The following is a 24026-nucleotide window of genomic DNA, read 5'->3' on the forward strand; positions in this document are numbered from 1 at the left end:
TCCTACAAGGGACAGAATAAAACAAGTTAATGAGTCCAATTTTAGCCATTTTGAGTTTTGATTCAAGCAGAGGAACTGTAGCTCAGAAGAAGGAGTAGGACTAGGAAGTAAAGGCACATGTGGAGCCGGAAAGACGCAGCAGTGAATCCTGGTCTGGTCTCTTCCCAGGCACATGGGGCTGCCCTTGGCAAGGCGGCTGGGAGTCAAAGAAGCATACATAGAGTGAAAGTGGAAGCTGTCAGGTCTTCAGGGCCAGGACTGGAAAATATCAATGTCACTTCCTTGTTCTATTGGTCCAATAACCTAGACCCTGCCTCTCAATGGGAAAAGGGCCAAAACATCCGTGGATATAATTTAGAACTGCCAAGTAAACACACAGTTGTTTCTCATGATTAAATGTTCAGGTGATAAGCCCATAGTAGACTTTTATATTTACACTTACTTAGAATTTCTAAAATGTATCCTGTGGCCTCAGATGTGTTTATCTTCCTAAAATGGCTTTTATAAAATATATTCTAGAGAGTTATCCAATATATTTCTATTGCAACAGATTCTAGAGAGTGCATAATAAAATATAGGAAATATGGAATTTAACTGTTTTACATATATATTTTTGTGTATTATAACATATTATTCCATGTCTTTCAAATGACCTCTGGTTTTAAAAAGGTCTACATTTCTAAACATGCGTTTCCATTTTAATTGATACCACTCCCACCATGCCTAAGAAATCTCTAATAATGTCGCTTAAAATAACTAAGTCCTTGTGCAAAGACATAGTTTATACGAAGTTGAGAATATTGACGAAGTGAAAGGACTTCTTTCTCTCTTCGACAACAAGGCACCTTTGCCATTTTGTCACTGGTGGGCCACAGCTTGTTCTGGCCTCTTAGATGAATGTTATGTAGGGTCCATTCCCATTCTTTTGTGTGAGATTTCATGTTTTAACATCATAGATGTGGGAAGAGACCATATGTTGAAGTAGTTAGAATGAGAAGAGTAATGCAATTTCAGTGCATAGTGTTTGCACTGGAGGAAGCAGTACTGAAGATCTCATCATTCTAGATTTTTTCTCCTGCAGAAGATTAGAGGCCAGGATCAGAGTTACCTGGGGATTTTCATCATAGAACTGAGTAACAGACACCTCCCACACTGAGCCTTAATTTTTTTCTTGTTAGTAAATAGCCTGCTTGCAGTGGCACTTAGATATAAATTTCCTTAAAGATAAGCAGAACAGTATTACATGAAGATTTTAACAAGTTTTGATTCTTAAAAAGCCCCACAAATAATCTAACGTGGTATTCCAAGTTCCATTTTGTAAAAGTTTTATATAACGTAGCACAGGCTCATTAGGGCTCATAAAACAGATGCATATTTTAAAGAATAATAAAAGAACATCATGTTGCTGTCCCTCAGGCTGAAAAACATCTCATGCCTCTGCTCTACACATGGTCCTAAGCCTGTCCTGACTCCTGCCATCTTTCTCCCTTTCTCACCATGGGTGAGATCTTGTTCCTGAAATATCTTTGCTAATAAATCTCTTTATATTATTATTCCCTTTCTCTCTTTGTGTGGAAAATTTCGCCTGTTTTGATATATGTTTTTTTAATTTGGAAACACTCTGTATGCCTTGTATTGTGACTTCTCTCCCAGTATTTAGTACTTGAGATTCAACCATGCTGGTTGAGGTCATCTATTTATTCATTTCCACTGCCTACAATATTCCATTGTATGTTAATATCCTCAATGTAGTTATCTGTTCTTCTGTTGATGAGGAGTTGAATTGTTTGGTGCACATATGGGAGAGTTATTCTAGGTTATAAATCTAGTAGTAGACTTTCTGTGTCATAAAATATGTATATTTTCAAATACTTGACATTGTAATGTTTAATTTTATGCGGCAACTTGACTGGTCCACAGGGTGTCCAGATATTTGGTCAAACAGAGAGTGTGTCTCAGAGGGTGTTTCTGGATGAAATTAACATTTGAATCAGTAGATAAATTTGACATAGCAGCTAAAGTGTGTGGGCCTCATCCAATCAATTGAAGGCTTGATTAGAACAAAAGCCTGGATAACAGAGAACTTTGCCAGCCTGAATGCTTTGCTGAGACATTAGTCTTCTCTTGCCCTCAGACTGGAACTTACACCTTTAATTCTTTTTATTTCTCAGGCCTTTGGACTCAGACTGGAACTACACCACTAGCTTTCTCGGGTCTCTAGCTTGCTACTGTAGACCTCTGGATTTTCAAGCCTTCATGAGGTGAGCCTTTCCCTGAAGAAGCCTGACTAATACATGAAGTAAATTGCAAACTCCTTTGCAACTTTTTCCTACGTGTTCCTAGTTTGCCTTCGATGCCTTGATAACCACCAAACAAAACCCACAAAAAACAAAAAACAAAACAAAACAAAAAAACCGAGGCTAATAACTCACATATGCCTTCCTAAGAACTCAAGGTGAAACTGACCACATACTTTATCTTCCCACTGGGAAGATTTTGACAGTAAAAACGAATGTTAAAATGACTAAGATTATGCATATTTCTGAATATATTTATTGAAAACATGTTTATTTTGTTGGTGAAACTAGAAAATTGTTCTACTCAAAACTGTTTTCAAAATGAAATTTCTTATTAAGTTAAAATAAATTAAAAGTATCCATTAAATAAAATTTGTTTACTATAAACAGAGTATGTGAGTGCCAGTTTACCACATATTCACCACCACTTGATAATGTAAGACTATTTCCTTTCCCCTAATTGGGCAGATGTGGAATGATATATCATCATGAATTTTACTATGAATTTCAAGCTACCTAATGAGCTAGAGTAGCTCCTCACCACACCACTTAGTCAAATTGTGTTTTGTTCTGTCTTAAAACACAGGATCAATGATCACATTGTTCAGTCTGAAGAGGCAGCACCCACCACTTGTCTATGAAGAACTTCTCTCCATTTCCTTAATTTGCATTTTCCCTTTTCCTCTGTTCTCTCAGCTGCATCCCTTTCCTTTGCCATGCAAACCTCCTAAGGTGTCTGAGGTTACTATTTCATTTCAGCCTTTCCAATAAAACATGTACTGCTTTTTATGTGTATTCCAAATTTATGTAAGTAGTATTGACCTTTGTCTATTCCCAACTTTTTTCACTCAGCTCTATTTTTTTCCTAAGATTTCTCCATGTTTCTGTGTATAGAAACAATTTCTTGATCTATAAAGGCAAATGGGACTACACACACACATATATATATATATATATATTTTTTTTTTTTTTTTAGATGGGGTGTTTTTCCGAGATCCAGGCTTACGCCCTTGCCCAGGCTGGAGAGCAATGGCACGATCGATCTCAGCTCACTGCAACCTCTGCCTCCCGGGTTCAAGCAATTTTCCCATCTCAGCCTCTCAAGTAGCTGGGATTACAGGTGCTTGCCACCATGCCCGGCTAATTTTTGTATTTTTAGTAGAGATGGGGTTTCACCTTGCTGGTCAAGCTGGTCTTGAACTCCTGACCTCAGGTGATCCACCCATCTCAGCCTCCCAAAGTGCTGGGATTACAGGCGTGAGCCACTGCACCTGGCTGGGACTATATTAAATGAAAAAGCTTCTGCAAAGCAAAGGAAATAATTAGCAGAGTGAAGAGAAAACATGAATGGGAGAAAATATTTGCAAACTATTTATCTGACAAGGGACTAATATCCAGCATGCAAGGAACCCAAAACACTCAACAGAAATATATATATATATGGCATTAAAAACTAAGCAAAGGACCTGCTGGTCACTGTGGTAATTGCCAGTTTCTGGATTCCAGCAGTTAAGAGCTGCACCTAGCCTCCAATGCTTTGGGGCGTCTTTATGTGTATTTGAGCCCAAAACTGTGACTCCCTTTTTTACTATCAGTTGTGGCACACAGAGGACAGTTATGACCGAATTTGTTAGTAATTCCGGTGCCTGCCTCTCCAAAGCATTCTGAATGGCCTTGGGGAATAATGTGCCCACTGGGCATTCCCAGACAACACAAAACTTAGGTGAGTTTTCTGGTCTTATGCAATATGCCCATTCCAGAATTTCCATATTTCTTAATTGTCAGCCTTTCTTCTAACATTTTCCAAGGAAGTGGAGCATTTCCACGCGAATCTATCGTGGCCGTCTCTTCTAAAGTCCACTGTAGCAGTAAGTTTCCCCTTTGACATACAGTCAATTTCAAGTCCGTCATTCTCTGCATCGGCTGATGCTGGGTGTTACCTCTAGCTATGGTCTTGTCAGCTTTGGGAAGAAGTGGGCCATTCTCCAGGAGCACATCTAATGCTTAGTGGGGTAGAGACCTCTGCAGCCATGACCTCCAGCTTGAAGGTGGTCCTAGCTTTCACCAGGGAAGAATAGGCTGCAAGAAAGAGGGTAGGCATTTGTAAACTCAGTGTCCTCAGGAGAATCTATCCAGGTGGTGCTGTAAAACCCCAAGTTCAAGCTTGTGTAGCCAATGTACAGCTGATGCAAACACACCGACATACAGGTGCTTGGAAAAAAAAGATTTATTCAATTTGGCCAAAGCAAGAAGATGGTGGGACGGGGCAAGATCTCACAAATCTGCCTTAACAGAAAGAAGCAGCGCAGATTTTTTGTACAGCTAGAGAGTAAGTTGGAGGAGTTTCAGGGAACTCCTGAAAGAGGAAAAGTCTGTGTTTGCTCAGTCTCAGATAGCACCTTGAGCAACCAGACTTGTGGATGTCAGTAGCTGGTCACAATTTCCTTAAATGCACTCATGCCTCGTGCAAAGATTTTTCATGACCCTGAAGTCATCTCCTATGCTTAACAAAGAAACAGTACATCAGCAGGGAGCTCACCACCAGCAGCTGGTGACCATCGGCAAGCAGTTAAAGGCTGAGGGCAAGAGCTCACGGAGAGACTCTTATTTCTGGCACACAGTCAAGAAGCAAAGTGAGGACCTGAGTGGGTCACAGAGCTTCACCTGTGTCTTACAGTTATATTTTTCCTTGAATTAGTAAACGTTGCTATTGAGTAAAATCTCTGAGTCCTATAGGTCTGACTTGACATTGTCACTTTCTGTATTGTCTTCATTCTGTTATAAGAGAAAACTTTCGCTAATAGTTAAATGCTGCCAGGTGTAAATTAGTGTCATCAGTTGCTTCAAACAGAAAATAAGCTCAGTTAGTTTCAAAATTAGTTCAAAGATTTTTTATCTAATTTATGAAATAAAAGAACTATTTTGGAAATTCTTTCAGTCAAAGGTACAATATAAGATATTTTGTGAAATTTACTTAAAAAGTTCAAGAATAAACATCATGGTAGAACAATATTTTTACTAAATTAAGAAAACGGTGAAGCATACTTATCTGGCAGGGGAGATAACCATGATCACAAAGGTGGTTTTCCCAGGGCAAGGCTTATCCATTGCACTCTGGACGTGCTGACCTCTGTGATGTCCCCAAATATGGGAAACTTGACTGCATAATTTGTGGTAGTGGGGCACTGCATTTGCTAAAAAAAAAAAAAAAATGCACACATATAATTTATAAGTCCAACATGCTCTGTTTTCTTAGGCCAAATAAGATAGAAGTCATAGTTGTTATGAGAAGACCTTGCACAGTACACAGAGCAGTATAGTTTAGGGCCAAGAAAATGAGATTCAGATGGGAAAAGAGATGTGGGAGTCACCTTGGCTAAAACTCTCATTCCCCAAAGTGGCAGTAGCTCTTGTGCACAGGCTTATAGGTCCATAGGTATAATTACCAGTGTTCTCAGAAGGGATCAGCCAGTTCCAAGAGTCGCTGCCCTTAGGGAGGCCCAGGGACACAGCTGCCATCATGGTTCTCCCTGTCCAGGTTCAATCTACTGTTCAAAGGTGATAGTGACTAGGAGTCATGTGGCCTAGCTGCGTATCTGACATAAAACTATATCAATTTACCAGGGAGAAGAGTTAGAAAGTTAACTTCAGGTCAAATCATCACATAGAAGAAGGGGTGGGAGGATTTTATGCCTAGAAACAAATAGAAACCTAGAATCATAAAATGCAGATAATGGATGACATACTAAGCTTTTTACACATTGATTAATAATGTTTGCTATTAGTTTATATTTAATTGATTAGAGTACAAAAGTTTTAGTTCATCCATGAAATAAGCCTGTAATTTTTCCTTCTAATACTCTCTTTGGCTAGTCATGTCTAAAAGAAATTTTGAATTTTAAAAATCTATTTACATTTAGAAAAATTTAACCACACATTGTCCTGTTGGTTTTGTCTAAATCCTGGTCCTATTCCCATCCTTTGATTATTTTGCAGAGAACTCTACAACTCTGCACATGTGCTTCTAGTTTTCTGTAGGCATTACATTATGTGTATCTGAAAGATAGGTTCTTTTTGCTGAACATTACTGTCATATCATTATCATTCCCAAAAGTCTAACAATAATTCCTCAGCATAACCAAATACCCAGTCAGTGCACATGTTCCCTAAATGCGGGTAGATGTTTTTCCCTAAAACTCATCTCAAACTTATGTTAATTACCTTTCATTGGGCCCATACTTGGGTTCTTAAAGCTGAAAAAAATAGTACAACTGAATATCTATTTAAAAATTATTTTTTTAATTTTCTATTTTTATTTTGGTTCAAACAAATTTTCGAACATTAACCTTGAATTTTATATAAGACTGTAATACCCAGAATGAAAAAATCTGCAACAGGTTTTATCTTTTTGTTGGGAATGCCCTGATGTTGACGAGTTTGATGGGTCTTTGTAGCTGTGCTCTTAGAAAAAACACTGAGGAGGCACCAGGGCAGTGTAAGGACTCGGCTGCCTGAACTCGGAAAGGGAGTGGAGGGTGAATCCATGTCTTTCTTGCAGCTGGGTGGGTGTGGGGAAGAGCAGGGCAGGGTGAGACAGCCCTCTGTGTGAAGCCACTTGGGCAGGCTGGGGACTTGGGTAAAGAAGTAGAGATTTGTACAAAGGCAACATTTTGAGTAGTATAAACAAAGTTGCGCTTGTCCAGAAAACCATAATAGGCCTTCATCAGTGGGGAGAAAAGAAGATTCTTCCAAATGGCCCAGAGTGGCCAGGGCTAATGTCGCAGGGAATTGAAAGGAAGTTTTGTCCATTGCTTCACTTAAATAGGATGTGATGCTGGGGAGACATGCAGAGGCCCTTCTTTGAATATGGTATTCCTGGGTGTTCTGTTAAGATTTATAAACTGATACAGCTATCACCTGACTAGATTATATTTTTCTACACAATGGCAAAAGGGTTTTTTGTTGCAGAACTAAAAGAAAGAGAATTTCAAAGTCTAACTATTCAAACTAAAATTATACAAACTGTGTCAGTAGCATTATGAAGCAGAAGGATTAATAGGCAGCCCTAAAAATGTGATATGAAAACCTCAGAACTATACCTTAAAATATAATTATGAGCATGCCTGACAGACATTTGAGTTTTGTCTACAAATTTCAGCATGCAACCCTGGCTTGCAGGAAGAACCCAACTACCATGCCCAGCCACTCCTCTGCCACAAGAGCCTTGCCTCGGGGGGCACTTTTTCTTTGAAATAGTATGATTTCTGCCACCAATGAATTTAATATCTAAGAGAATAGAAAACGCAGATATAAATTTTATGTTTACTAACTTAAATACAAAAAAGGATTAGAAACAACTCTTTTAGAAAAAAATAAAATAGCATTATCATAATTATTCAAAACATCATTCCAGTGCCTGGCTCGGATACATCCAAGAGGGTTGCTTTCAGGAATGTTATTCTCATTGGGATGGCTTCACGTAGTGGGTGAAAAGGGTCCATGATTCTGCACTAGTCCTCCTTCCCAAGCCTACCTCAGCAGGTGCCTAGAGCTGCGTGACAACACACTGACCTCAGGGACCTGATATTCTTGTAGAAGTTGTGATTCTGTGGCATCATGTTTCAACATAGTTCATTTCAGAATCAGATGAACATTCATTAGAGTTCAGCTCAAGTTCAACTCCAGTGATTTATTTAGTATATGTGGATAAAAGAGCTCTCCTATTCTATTGCTTGTCGACATCCCTTTCAAGATGAGCTCACTTCCATCAAAATCAAAATGGATAGTTCAAAATCAGTGGCTTCAAAATCGTTATGGATAGGCGACTCAGATGTAGAGTCAGGGTAATTATATGAAATTCAGTGGCATCTGCTTAGGAAATAGCAGCCATTAGAGTGTATCAGCCAATTGATATTTGAAGCCTCCTTTTTGGGTAGAAGACTCCCAAAGAGAGGATAAACTCAACTGCCATTTGTTTTTTCCCCCAATTTAGCAAGTAACGTTAATGTCAAGATTACAAAGAGGCAGGATAGATCACAGGTGAAAGACAGTAGAGTTCTGTTCTCCCCCTGTCCATCATGTGTGCCACATTTGCCATGGAGGTGAACCATTTTCAGTCACACATGTCATATTTGTTCAGGTAAGTTATAGTAATGATTCTAATGAAAGTTTTATATATTATAATATAATATATAACTATAGAATATGTAATTATATGTATATATGTCTATAACTTATGTAATTATATATAATATGTGCTTATGCTTACATAAGATAATGTAATTCGCTCTATATAGAATATATATATTCTATGTGTGTATATATATCCAACTGTTATATATATATTCTACATATATATATTCTATATATATATATATATATTTGAGCTCTCAAAGAACTGCTATACACATACACACACACACACACACACACACACACACACTCTCTCTCTCTCTTTGATATCTCCAAGAACTGCCATATATATAGTGCAACGGCTATATAGCAGTTCTTAGAGTTCTCAAAGGACTCCAAAATAGTTTATGTTAAAAGTTAATGCTTTGTTTCTGGCATCAAGAACTACTTGTTTCCAGGGATGCTAGAGCAACCTTCAGCAACCCATTTTTTTTTTTTACCTGTTAGCAGATAAAAGAGCTCTTTTTTACTATACTCCTTTAAACAACTATGCACTCCACAGTACATCACCTATAGATTTTTAAATAAGTGTTTTTTACTTGAGCTTTACGTTGAAATAGCATCTAGTTCATGATTATGGCCAAGATACTATTCAAAGGTGACTCAGGGTAATAAAAAGTTGGTGCTTAGTATTTGTGGGTGATCAGAAGACAGGCTTACGCTAGTCTGAGGAACCAACCATCTCTTTTCATCTACAAGGAAAAGAATCTGTAAATGAAAATAGCAGACATGCTTGTTATTTTATGTCCACCTTTGACATAAACAAAATAACAAAATGTTTATCAGTATTAGGCAATATTTGAAAAGGAGAGGTAGTCAAAAAGTTGTCACAAGGTTGGGTAGTCAAGTTCTTAGGAATCTTTGACTGACCATTGATGTCACAATGATATGTCTTGATATTGATGACTTCAAACACAAAATTATTGCACAAAAGTGGTATTAAATAATCGTTGCACCACTGCAGCATTAAAACATTGATAAAGACAGAGAATGAAGGTGGGAAATGAGGAAGAGTTAAATACAAAATCAAAATACAGAGGTTAGAGAAAACAAGAAAATCATTCTCTTACTTTTATCACGTAAAATGAGGAAACAGTATATAGCCAGCATTTTGCAAAATGTGTAGGAAATAAAGCCAATAAAAAAAATCCATTGTTAAAAGCTACATTGAGAAAGTGCTTTCAAATGCTCATGCCTCTGATTAGTAATAGGGACCTCCAGCAGGGTGCCACTGGTGCAAACTGAGAGCAGTCAGGGCAGGAGTGCTGACCCAGCTGGATGCAGTGCAGGGGCTCTTTCCTGATATCACTGGGTGGTTGGTGATCTCACCCTTATCGAAGCAAAACTGAAAATTTGTATTAGACGTAGTCTGAGCAGCCTCCATAGGCTATTATGTGTATGCATATGTGCTTGCTATTTTACTAAAATGTGTATGCAACATATGCATGGTAATTCTCAACAAAACTTTTGCCTTCTTTGAAATCAAAAGCACCATGAGATACCATCTCACACCAGTCAGAATAGCTATTACTAAAAAGTCAAAAATCAGCAGGTGCTGATGAGGCTGTGGAGAAAAGGGAATACTTACACATTGTTGGTGGGAATGTAAATTAGTTCAACCACTGCGGAAAGTAGTTTGGAGATTTCTCAAAGAACTTAAAACTGAACTACCATTCAACCCAGCAATCCCATTACTGGGTATATACCCAAAGGAAAATAAATCATTCTACCAAAAAGACACCTGTGTGCATATGTTCATCATAGTAGTAAAGACATTCACAGTAGTAAAGACATGAAATAAGCCTAGATGCCCATTAACAGTGGACTGGATAAAGAAAATGTAGTACATATACACCATGAAATATTATGCAGCCATAAAAAAGAACAAGATCATGTCTTTGCACAACATGGACGCAGCTGGAGCGTATTATCCCAAGTGAATGTAAGTAGGAACAGAAAACCAAATACTGCTTGTTCTCAATTGTAAGTGGGAGCTAAACATTGAGTACTCATGGCAACAAGATGGGAATGATAGACGCTGGGAAACACTCACATGGAGGAGGGGATGGTTGAAAAACTGCCTATCAGTTACTATCCTCACTACCTGGGTGACAGGATCATTTGTACACCAAACCTTAGTGAGACACAATATGCCCATGTAACAAACCTTGCACGTGTACCCCAAACCTAAAATAAAAGTTGAAAAAAAATTGCCATCTTTGTAAAATGAGAACTAAATGATCTTTAGTTGTGTATTTGTGAGTTTACTAGGGCTGCCCATAACAAAGTTATGCCCAAACAACAGATTGTGCGGCTTTAACAAAAGAAATTAGTTTTCTCACAATTCCGGAGGCTGGAACTCTGAGATGATGATTATTATTATTCAACCAGAGGCCTCTGTCCTTTGCTTGAACATGGGAATCATCTTTCGGTATCTTCATATGATCTTCCCTCTCTGTGTGTGTCTATGTCCTAATCTTCTCTTGTTAAAAGTCATATTGGATTAGGGTCCCATTGTAACCCCATTTAATGACTCCATTTTAACTTACCTATGTCTTTAAACATCTTATGTCCAAATACAGTTTCACTGAGAGATACTAAGCTTTAGGTCTTCAACATATAAACTTTGGCAAGACAACTCAGATCATAACAATAATCTGTATATAACAGACATAATAATTGTATATAACAAATATATCCATATATTCTAATTTATATACATCGATATTTATAAATTTTATTGTCTTTAAGATGCATACATGTTCATTTTGAAAATAATCTGACTCTTCAGTGTGTTGTATAAAGTTTATAAGAAAATAATGACACAAAAATATATTTCTAAAACAATGTCAATGATCTTGAAAAATAATAGATTATGTGAAATAAAGTTTTAGTCTAAAAATGACAAAATTAGTTATTATATCTTTGGAAAGATAGAAAGTAGATTGCATAGATTCTATAGGTCTATACCAGTCACTTTGATGTAATCATGCCCAGTATCTAGCTTTGGTTATTAAAATATATTTACACACACACACACACACACACTCACACACAAGCATTTTCCATCACTAGAGACAAACATCTATTCTCTAACACAAATACATTTAACTTATATTTTTATAATCTTGTAATCAGTACTAGACAGACACACATTTGGTAGACATACTGAGTTTCACCAAATGATTGAATACTATTTCTCTTAAATTAATGAACAAAATGGAAGGCTACATACACTGCTAGACTGGTTCATTCTTAGTAAACTCTAAGACAGTAGACTTTAACATGGAGGAGAATTGCACAAGTCGTATTTTGTAATTCTGTCCTTCACCCACAGTTATTATTATCTATGATTCAGCTGAGGGTATTGATAACATTCTATTAAGATTATGAAACAAATGGAATATAATTATTCAAAATAATTGTGAAAGGCAAAACAATAAGATGAATCGTATAATGACAATAACTAGAAAGCTTTATTCATTCTAGAAAAACTAATTCAAAAGTGTGGGATCAAAATACTTATAGGAAATACAGGTGAAAGTAATTTGAGGATACAACATCAATATTTTTCAATAGTGTGATGAGCTTATGGTAATTTAGGTTATGGTACAGAATCAAAATATGTAGATAAGAGATCTCTGGTTCCTCTTAAATCTTGATCAATCAAATGACAATGGGTATAGTACATTTCGTTCCAGTTGTAAGACACTATGAGGAATACATAAAGATTTTTAAATGCAGTTTAAAGAGTGACAAGCGTTCTTGAAACAAACAAAAAAGGCTTGGGATTACTTACCCTTGTGATGTGCACACACAAGTGCTACAGCTACTTAATTAGATTTATTTTCTGTCAAAATAAGAAGCTTAGAGTGACATAGTGGATAAAAATGAAATTGATATTTGCGTTAGCTCAATAAAAAGATTTTCTGAACCGAGTGTCTGATAATGACACATGCCTGTGTCTGTAAACATTGAAAGAGATCTTTACAATATTGTACAAGGAATTTGAAAAGATTGCATTTAAGTTCTCTTCTAAAGGTAGAATGTTATATTAAATTATGATATAGGTCAGAGAAGATTTTTGGTTAATATTTATAGTTGCTTTCTTTAGAGGACTTAATGCATAAACTAAACTCACATTGAAGCCCTGAACATTCAGGGTGATAATCATCTCAGGTCATTTCCATGACATATATTTAAAGTTTCTCAAATTATAAACATGTTGTACTTGATATATAAGAACTATACTTTTCAGACATTTTAAACTTTTAAAAAATTTTTGAATAATGCTAGATTCACTGAAGAATTGCAAAGATAGTGTGAAGAGCTCCCAGGGACCTTCCCTTAGCTTCCCCTAATGTTAACATTTTACACAACCGTAATCCAAAATTATTAAATTAATGCAAAATTAAAAAATTATCATTGGCATAATACTATTACCTAAACAGCATCATTAGATTTTATGAGCTCCCCGATTAATATCCTTCTATTTCTCCAGGATCTGACTTAAGAGAATGCATTGAATTCAGTCATCATGTCTCCTTAGTTTCCAGTCTGTGAAAATTTCTCAATCTTCCTGTTTACATAACCTTGAGAATTTTGAAGAGTATGGTTCAGGCATTTTATAGAATGTCCCTCGGTTTGAGTCTCTGAAGTTTTATCATGGCTAGATTGGAGCTATATGTTGTTTTTAAGAGTATCATAGAGATGAAGTGTCTCTATCACATAAAATGTGAGAATATGTGACACCAACACAGCATGACTTATCACACAGCATTCACCTTGGTCACTTGATTAAGGTGTTGTCTGGCATAAAGTTACTATTCTAACTTTCCAGACTGTGTCCTTGAAAAGAGAATTGCTAAGTCAAACTCACACTCCAGGAAAGAGGAATTAAGCTACACCTCATGGTGTTTGGAGGGAAGTTATTTTCATATGTTTTTTGAATTTTCCTGTAAAAAACTTGTTTACAGCAATATGAACTTGTGGATATTTATTTCATTCTTTGAGATCTCTACAACAATACCATTGTTATTATTATTCAAATTCAAATTCTAGATTTGTACATTGAGGGATTTTTTTCGGTTATCTTCTGTGTCCTTTAGATATGCCTCTATCTTTTTTCTTTCTTTCTTTCTTTGGTGGCAACAAAGCACATCTTACTTTCTGACATAACAAGATACTACAAGCTCATTGTGTATTTATCATCCCAACCCTAAAATCAGCTCTTCTTCCAAAATTCCTGTTTCTTTTCATTGGAGGGTGGCATTTAGAAACCAAAATCTGGGCACTCGATGTGTTCATTGCTGCTGAGAGCTCAGTGCTTCTAGGCACTCTTGGCAAACAGAGCTAAGAGATATAGGTATGTATAGTAACCCAGGTGTATATTCATATTTGTATTTGTGTATTATCTAAATATACATTAAGATAGATGAGCTTATGCTGATACTTCCAAAGCTAATTCAGCACCACAGGATTGATTTTATTTGTCTATGATGTTTATTAGTAACTTCTTTTTCTGAAAGTGAGAATCCTAGCCCCTGTTATTTATGATTTATTTCCCTATTTCTTCAACTCTATGTGTAAAATAGTTTCAGAATTGGCAACATATATCCCTGTAAGATGAAAGTTTGCCAACTAGGGTACAATGTTTTTGTACAGTTTATTTTATTCTTAGCTTCCTGGTGTCCACTCAAGATACTGTTTTCCAAAGGAACTTAGGTCACTTCCCTTTTCTACGCCCCCTTAACTGACATATTTAATGCATTTAGGCTAATTTCTTGCAGAGTACATTTTATTCTTGGATCCACTGACATCCTGCTTTTTAAAAAACTGTACACAGTAAAATTTATATTGTACATTTCTATTGGTTTTGACAAGCAAATATAGTTTTTATCAAGCACCATTATATCATACAGAACAGTGTTTTTACTATAAACATTTTCTTTAAAATTAATCCCTTTATTCTCACTAACCACTGAACTATATATTCTGCTTCTATCATTTTGATTTTTTTCTTGTTGTCATACAAATGAAATCATGCCATATGTAGCCTTCTGGATTTAGATTATTTCACCTAACAAAATGCATTTAAAATTCATTCAAATTGTTGTGTAAATTGATAGTTTTTTTCTTTTTCTTTTTGAATACTACGTATTCCATTGTATGGGTATATGACAGGCTGTTAATTCATTTTGTCTTGAACTTCCCAGCTTCTAGAACTGTAATAAATAAATTATGTTCTTTACAAGCCAGGCAGTTTCTGGAATTGTTATAGCAGCCCAAGTGGACTAAGACAAGTGGTAGACTTACAATGCGTGAGTTTTATAGTATAAGAATTATATCTCAATAAAGCTGTTAAACATAGAAAGAAAAACAAAGCTAAAAGTGATTTTCTTAAAAATTAATTAAACCAATAATTTTAGTGAGGCAGAACAAGAAAAACAAAAGGAGAAAACACAAATTACCAATACCAGGATTGAAAAAGAAAATATAACTACATATCCCACAGATATTAAAAAGGTAAGAAGGATATCTTTTTTTTTAGTAATTATGAATCAAGTTGCTACAAATATTCACACAGGCTCATATACATAAACGTATACGTATACATATACATATACAATAGTACCTACTATTCATGTTCAATGAATAGGTTATTATTTTTTCATCTGACATTTTCAGAACTTAAATCATTTTCATTCAGTGTAAATTTCACTATAAATCTTAATCCATAATGCCAATAGGATCAAAGAAAAAAATTGGGTGGTCTTTTTCTGTCTAAATCACATTTTATGTTAACTATTTATATGTAAATTTTGCTAAAATAAATGTCCGCATTTTTTTGTTGTTGTATTTATGTGGTTGCAGCTATACATGTTTTATAAGAATAAACAGAGGTAAGAAGGGGCTAGGAAGATTAATTGATAGGAGTAAGGATATTTTATGGTTGGTGGAAGAAAATTAAATTAAAATTTGAAAATAGTCCTGAAATGCTCCCTGAGAATAAGGGACTAGAATGGAAAAGAAGTGCTGGTAACTAATGATGTATTTCTGCATAGATAAGATCAAGGAACATTGTTGAGGAATCACAAACCAATTTGAGATTTCACCTATAAAGAAACTATTTTAGAATACCTGTAAATTCTTGCACTAATATATTTAGATTCTAGGATCACACTTCTTTCTTATAAATCAATTTATCTCACAATTATTTATACCATTATGGAGGAAGTAATTTGTTCCATACCTAAACAGAATTACATTTTATTTACACTAGAAATCAATCTATGATGATACAGTAATAATGTATTAGAAAGTGCTAAATATTTATCTATTGTACAAGTTTAAATTATCTTTAGCATTACAACGACAATAGGATTATTAAAATTCTCATTTTACAGTTCCGAAAACAATTTATTTAAAATCCTTGAACATTAGGAAAACAATAAATTTTATTTTTCCCACTCTGTCCTTGAAGATCTTAATTGTTACGCATCCATAATAAATGTAAGGAAATGTAAAAGCAAAGCAAAATAAAACAAAACAACAAAAACTAGAAGAACTGGTGGACCAAGAAACTCTGAGGGGAGGTTGCCCGAATTTCATTAGCCACTTTGAAATTGCTGAGTAACGAATGCGCCATCACAACAGCCCAGGCAAGGTGCTGCCACATCAGCAGACACAGCATCAGCTGGACAAAAGGAATCGCGACATTAAAATTATAACACAGGCAGGCAATTCTTAATTCCCTTTTTCTAAAAACAAATGAGTTTTGAGCTAATACTTACACTACTCACATATTGTTGTTTAAATATTATATATTCTGCTCCTGGCCCGGGGGCTGGTAATCCCCCAGCTTAGTACTTCTAATCAGAATACCACATTCTGATTGCTGACAAAAGGTTACCCAGTCTGGGTCATAACTATAAAGCCATCCCGGGAACCACCACGAATGAGTGATATTTTGGCTTCTTTTGCTTATTTTCTGGTTAGTGAAATATCTTGTATTATATAACTTACATGCTACATAAGTGTGCGTGTGTGTGTGTGTGTGTGTGTGTGTGTGTGTGTATCTACAGTTAGCCATTTATCCTAAATTTAGGCACATTAGAGATGCCATCTAGGAGTAATGGTCATTACTTTTATTTAATTCTGTCTCAGAGTCCCAGCATGCTGAGAGAACACAGTAGTCACAGACCTTACCCACCTAGAGTCAATCTACCTCGAAGATCACTTCTGAGTATCTTCCAGAACACATTTCTAACTGGAAGATCCAAGGAGCATAGCAGCTACATTAAAAGAAAGAAGACTCTGGTGTGCTTTCCATAATTATATATATCAAATGCCTGCTCCCATTATTTTCCTTGTCATCCCCCTTGTTCACTCTACAATTCGAAGTTCCACTGCTCCCATGGTGGAGAAGTGGTGTTCCAGTGCATTCATTAGGATATTGCTCACCATTTAACCAACAAAGCCCAAAACACAGTGGCTTAGTATAATAGAAGTTTATTTCTTTCTTATGAAAAGTATAAAACTGTCATTTCAAAGAAGTGTAAAGTTCTCCATTAAAGGATACCCATAACATCTGGTGGTTCCACCACTTTCCACATAAGGTTTGTGAGGTTGTGCAGTGGTCCTGCATCAGGATGCAGAAGGAGAAAGAGCTGAGACGGGAGGAGATGAGTCAGTTGATGGGGTGGCTTCAAAGGCAGCATCTATCATCCCACTTGAATTCCCTTGGTCAGAACTCACTGCAGGTCTGAGAACTGTAGTCTCTATATGTATTCAGGTATGAATTGAAATGGGATGGGCATTTTTCCACAATGGTTAGGATAATTTTCACAGCAAAGACTTTTCTACATTTTTATAAAGTTGACAAGCACCTGTGTTATTAGCCATAACAAATGGCCATCAGTTTTCCCCAGTTTGATAATCAGCACAGCTGGACTCTGTAGAAAGATCTCTTTGCTGTTAAGTGTCCACAAATGACTAAACTCACATTGAACTGCACCAGCAGGAGAGGGCTAGCCCTGAAATCTGTCAAAATAGACACTCTCCATATACCTCAGGTTTTATTATCTGCCTAAAGTTAGCATACTGGTTTCCCTGGGAAAGCCTTTAACCATGAATAAATGAGATCCTATAGAGTTTACCGTACACAGTAGAAATACTACCCTGACTCCATAATCACAGCACTGAAAAAAAAAATTAAATGCTCGTCTGTATCTACTTTATCTGCACTTATATCCTCGATAAGATAAAGTTAGAATTGCATGTAAACCTAATCAAGGGAGAACCACAAAGGTAGTAATCCACAAGAAAAGAGGTAAAACTTGGAGTAATATATACTGGTGCCTACGGAGGTCTCCACAGACTCATCCCTAGAGATGTATATCCTATGTTTGATCTATGAAGCTAAGTTTAGCCAATTTAGGTGCATAATAACCTACACTAAACTAGAACTCATTCTAATCAAACTTTTCCAAGTGATTACGCCTTGAATGATGCTGGAGGCAGTGGAGAAGGATGTAAACAGAACTGTCGGTATCATTAAGTGCCTTTGGTACCCTGGGTAAAGTGCGTTCACTGAGTAGCCTATGTCCTCATGTCAGCCTTGGCACTGAGGTGGCAAACGTGTCCCCAGATCACAGTCTTATCAGACCCTCCTCAGATTCCTCTAGCAGAGGTGTGAGTGAGAGGCAGAGCCTCTAAGAGAACTGAGACCCACCCAGGGACTGGAAAACCTCACATCCTTTTTTCTAACCAGCCAGAATAGTCCCTGACCACTGTCTTTGTATGTGTGAAGAAATATTTTAGTACACTACACATAAAAAGTTGAAAAGGTTCCTGAACGCACTGTACCAATGTTCTTGTCACTCACCCTGTGCTTTCGGGACAAATGAGAGGAAGGGTCGGTAGGGTTACAAGGAAGCCTCTTCGCTTCCTGCTACGATGCCTGGACACACAAATCTCCCCAGTTTCCAAACCAGCCCCCAAATAATCTAGATTTTAAATCAAAATATTAAGTCGGCTCTGTAGCTGTCTGACCTAGGTAAAATTTCTCCAGGGTGATTGAAGAGCTCCTCTATCATTCCCTGAGCCTCTGCCCTGACAGCGCCTTTTGTGACAATGGCACACCTCTGCCTCAAGTTTTCAGGCGAGTCATGTGTGATCTTTATCTGAGCCAGAAGACCTAGTACCTGGGCTGACTCTGGGATGGTTGTAGAGTCGCACACCCAGTGCAGGACTCCCGAGCCTCAGGCCTGTATCAGACTTTCTTCTCTTGTCCTGGCCCCAGCCCGGCAGGAGTCCATATGCCCTGTACTGCTTGTACTGTAGGGATCATTTTGAGCCTAATTTCTGCAAGCTGCCTTCCTCGCATGAGGATGTGAGGCTTCCTTCCTTTCGCCTCCCTTCCTTCCCCCAATCTAAGACTGGAATCCCTACCCTGAATCCTGGTGACACCCCCAGCTTCTTGAAGGAGAGATGTTATTGATGGAGATTTCATCCCTGGATCATGAAAAGCTGTCCTTTGGACCCTCCTCTCTGGGGGTGGGGACTCTGGCTGCCTCTTACTCACCCTTTTCAGTGTCCTGTATTCTGCCTGATTAACTGAACTCCCCTGGCTCTCTGAACCTGATCTAGTCCCTTTTCCTGCACACTACCTCCCGTTGAAAATAACAAGAAAATATTAATTATAAGACGAATTCAAGGTATAATTGTTAAACAGTTGGATGAATGTAAATTAATTGTGAAATTTAATCAGTTTCAAAAAAAATAATAACACAGAAAACTAAGACCGTGTTTCTAGAAGTAAAAAGCTCTCAGAGTAGGAATGAATAAAGAAATGAGATTTTTCTAATTAGTTTTTTTGTATCAGTAGGAATAAGTACTCATATCGGCCCCATCAAGAGCTACCTGGCTTTCTCCAAAACACACTCTGCTGTCCTTGTTATATTTCATAGCCATGTCCCTGGACCAACAGTCCGAATTCTCTGTCTGGCAGTAATCCTGGCATTCTGCTAGTGGAGGCAGGTGCAATTTAGAACATTGTCATCATGATAAATACTAAACGTACTACTTAAGCAGAAGATTTTTTAGAATTCTTTCTTTTTGTGACCTTTTAGTTACAGCAAGAGGCAAGTTACAAGTTATGTCCGGGTGTGGTGGTGTGTGCCTGTAGTCCCAGCTACTCCAGAGGCTGAGGCAGGAGGATCGCTTGAGCAGGGGAGGTCGAGGTTGAAGTAAGCCATGATCACACCACTGCACTCAGCCTGGGTGGCAAGTCCGGAGACCTTGTCTAGGAAACAAAAGAAAAGGAGTCAAATTAGATGAAATGTCTGATGCATTTAATACACCCTAGCTTACTTTTGTAGGTTCTTACTTTTGTAGGTCCTTTAACTGCCACTGTGAATTATTGTAAGATGCACATCTATTTTCCTATAGAATAGATGGAATTAGTGCCTGCAAAAGAATGATGTAGAGATGACATTTTGGTCTTTCCTAACAAATAATTGTCCAAGTGGAACTTAGACTTTGACCAATCAAATAATAAAAGGGACAATTGCTTAATTCACCTGCATAGATATTATGGAATTATTGTGGAACAGACATTGCCTGTCTGTGTGAAGCCTCCCACTCACTAGTTGAAGTACTTCTATAAAAGTGATATGTGGCTGGGCATGGTGGCTCATGCCTGTAATCCCAGGACTTTGGGAGGCTGAGGCAGGCAAATAATGAGTTCAGGAGTCCTGGCTAACATGATGAAATCCCATCTCTACTAAAAATACAAAAATTAGCCAGGTGTAGTGGTGTGTGCCTGTAGTCCCAGCTACTCAGGAGGCTGAGACAGGAGAAGCGCTTGAACCCGGGAGGCGGAGGCAGTTGAGATCTGGCCACTGCACTCCAGGCTAGGTGACAGAGCGAGACTCTGTCTCAAAAAACAAACAAGCAAACAAAAAAGATATGCTCAGGAAATCTGACAAAGACCAACACTCTTCGTAACAGTCCCTGCTCCTGGATTTCCCTCAGCCTGCTGCCGTCACTGCTTCCTGTTCTCATAACTGGAATTCAGCACGGGGAATGCTAACACCACTTGCAGGAAAAACTGTGTCCTTTTTCCCTCAGCTTCTGCACTGACAAGTTGGTTCACATTAGATAAGGAACTGGAACTTCTCAGTGCTTTATATCTTTATTTGTCAGATGAAAGTATTCATCTTTGCCATTTGCATTACAAGGTATGACATATAAATGAAATTTTAATATTGGCACTTTAAGATTTTCCCCATGGGACTAAAGTCTCTACTAGCAATTCTTTGTCACCTTTTCTTACTTCTAAAACTGAATATTAAGTACTTCAAAAATGGCTATAAAATTGTTAGAACTCCTTAAATAATGCAATATATACGTACTACTATATCTTTATAATCCATTTCATGAATAGAATTATTAAATATTCCCAGCACTCTAATAGTCAGATCACAGAAAATATTCAATTTGAGTTTGATATGCCATTGCTACTCCCCTGATATGTGTGTGCTCTGGATTTTTAAGTTTTTTTTTTTTTTTTTTGAGACAGAGTCTCACTCTGTCACCCAGGCTGGAGTGGAATGGTGCGATCTCGGCTTGCTGCAACCTCCACCTCCAGGTTCAAGTGATACTCCTGTCTCAGCCTCCTCAGTAGCTGGGATTACAGGTGCCCACCACCATGCCCGGCTAATTTTTTGTATTTTCAGTTGAGACGGGAGTTCACTATGTTGGCCAGGCTGGTCTCGAACTCCTGACCTCTTGATTCACCCGCCTCGGCCTCTCAAAGTGCTGGGATTACAGGCATGAGCCACCACACCCAGACTTAAATTCATTTTCACGTTTGTCAAAGGAATCAGTGTTCAGGGCCAGACTATGTGAAAGCACATACAAGCACACAGAGCACATGGAGTGTTCTTTGAGTCCAGGCCCACAGGTTTAGCTTTACCCTTGTTCTCATTCACCGAGTCTGTTTCGCTTGGCCTCGTTTCCAGAATTAGGACAGTGCATTGCTCTTCCAATGATTTGTTGGACTGTGAACAACGTTTGGTGAACTCTAAACAGCCTCCAAGGCTGGTTCATTTCACTGTGAACCAGTGAACACTGAAACGAACACGAAAGTGTTCAGCGAACACTGAAACGAACATGAAACACCAGTGAACACAAAAGAAAGTGAGCACTGGCACAATGTTCACTTTCTTTCAGCCAAAATAGGACTCTTGTCTTTCCCGTCTCAAGGAACGGAAGCTTCTCTCCACAGCTTTTACAGTCTGAGTAAAAGCCTTGGTTCCCTACTTGAAACTCAAAATCAGCCAATTTCTGAACATGGTAATTGAATTAGTCAAGGATTAGCTTCTAGAGAAACAGAAAGAATATAATAATAATTATATACATATATATTATTATATACATAATAATAATTATGTATATAATTGATTCATATAATATAACTAGCTATATACACATATATAATATATAGCCTACAAAATACAGATATGGAGTATATATATTATTTTAAGGAAATGGCTCATGCATTGACTTGTGCAATTTTGTGGCCTGGCAAGTAAACAAATATATTTATAATTTAATTGTGCTAATTGCTACAGGGAAAAATAACAGACTGTTAGGAGAAAGAGTAATGATGTTAGAGGAAAAAAGATGAATGAGCTTTTCCCTTGGTAGACTAAAATACCTCTTTAAAAATACTTCCTGAGTTTTACAAATGAGAACAACTCAACTGTGCAGAGAATGGGAAAAAAAATACTTCCAGGGATACTTTTGTACCTGTAAATCCTAAGGTAATAAAGAGCTTGGCGTGTTCAAGGAATGAAAAGAAGGTAATGAGTTCCCACGAAAAAGGAGAGGGAATCCACTGCCTGGTGAATACACAGGATGTGGTGACATGAGGGTGAGAGATAGGAAAGGAATGGCTAGAGGCATCCGGAACTAGCACTGGTTGGATGTCCGCGGTGTCTGTTGAAATTAGGAAAAAAAGAATAGGTTTGTAGGGCTTTGGCAGGACAAGATTGGAATATCAGGTCTCATCTTTCTTTAGCTGCTACATATTCAAGTACAGTGATCAGGGAGGCAATTAGACACAGGGCTTTGGATCTCAGAAGAGAAGTCTACACTGGAGACACTGTGGCGGTAGCATAGATACCACGATGACAGGAGGAACTCAGTCCCTCAACTGGAGACAGTATGAGCATGGGCTCCGTCTGCGGGGCCTATCAGTACTATGGGGAAATTGCAGCTATTATCAATCACTTCTCATTAAAGACTTTGAAACATAATTTTAATATCCTAAAATCATTCCAGTTGTAGGCCTATTGATTTCATTTTGAAAATGAGACGATTAGAGGTCGGCAAGGTCTGGGGTCAAATAAATAAATTTGGGAAAATTATATCAAGTCGTGAAGACACTCTATTTATATTTAGAAACCAATAATATTTAAAACTTGAGTGAATTATGGAGTGCTATGTGCCGAAAGAGCTGTAGATCTCCGTTTCACTGAGCCCCATACTTTTCTTCAAAATACATCAAAATTTATCATTTACAAAATAACTTTTAAAGAACACTTTCCAACATTTGTGGATTTTTTAAAACTTTTAAATTGAAGTTTAATGTAAATACAGAAAAGTCACATATCATTATATATCTCAACATACCAGTAGTATTCTTGATGAATTTTTTCAAACTGAATTTATATAACCAGCAGCAAGTCAGGAAACAAGACATGCCTAGCAACCTGGGAGCTTTCTTGTTTATGCCCCCAGTCACCACAGCTCACCAAAAGCACCCATTAACCTGCTATCTGAGAACAGAGATTAGTTTTGCCTCAAACATTTGTTTTTGGTGTATGTATAAAAACAGACTTATTTTAGTAAACATAAGCATTCACAGTTAAACACTAAGAAAATTATTAATAGCCCTAGCAAGTAGAATAAATATTACTCATCCAAGACTATTTGGTTATAATTTTCATCTATGGGAAGCTTGCTAGACTAAGACTAAAAAAAAACACAAAAATCTTAATAATTCATTAAAAAACAAAAACAAAAATCTTGTTCCTGTGACAAACCTTGTCATATGAATTACAGTGGTGAATATTAACTGTAAGAACTACTGATGTGAAAATTTTTGGAAATTATTACATTATTTATGTTTATCTTTATAATTGTTTTTAAATGAAAAATAGTACAGTGGTCATTTTTTTCAATAATGGAATATACATTATGAAATTCTCTCTGGGATATACATAATTCATATGAAGCTGGCATTCCTCAAAGAGCTAAAATGAGAACTACCATTCAATCCAGCTATCGCATTACTGGGTATATGCCCAGAGGAATATTAATCATTCTACCATAAAGATACATGGGTGCGAACGTTTATCGCAGCACTATTCACAAAAGCAAAGTGTGGAATCAACCTAAATGCCCACCAACGACAGACTAGATAAAGAAAATGTGGTGCATGGAGTACTATGCAGCCATATAAAAAGG

At 37.1% G+C, this 24026-nt stretch overlaps 1 long non-coding RNA gene and 1 other non-coding gene across 3 annotated transcripts in view; one reads left to right on the forward strand and one right to left on the reverse strand.

Annotated features, from left to right (window-relative positions):
• Positions 1-5338: 5338 nt before the first annotated feature.
• Positions 5339-5495, forward strand: LOC116809957 (U1 spliceosomal RNA). The gene has a single exon (XR_004370115.2). It is a non-coding gene; the product is annotated as a U1 spliceosomal RNA (small nuclear RNA).
• Positions 5496-19649: 14154 nt separating this feature from the next.
• LOC131381969 (uncharacterized) overlaps positions 19650-24026 on the reverse strand; it is a 62073-nt gene continuing 57696 nt past the window's right edge. For both annotated transcript variants that reach the window (XR_009211083.1, XR_009211086.1), the window contains one exon: positions 19650-19794. This is a non-coding gene — a long non-coding RNA (uncharacterized LOC131381969). The remainder of the gene's footprint in view (positions 19795-24026) is intronic.

The sequence above is a fragment of the Hylobates moloch genome, unplaced genomic scaffold (genome assembly GCF_009828535.3).
Source record: "Hylobates moloch isolate HMO894 unplaced genomic scaffold, HMol_V3 SCAFFOLD_1, whole genome shotgun sequence".
Taxonomy (NCBI): domain Eukaryota; kingdom Metazoa; phylum Chordata; class Mammalia; order Primates; family Hylobatidae; genus Hylobates; species Hylobates moloch.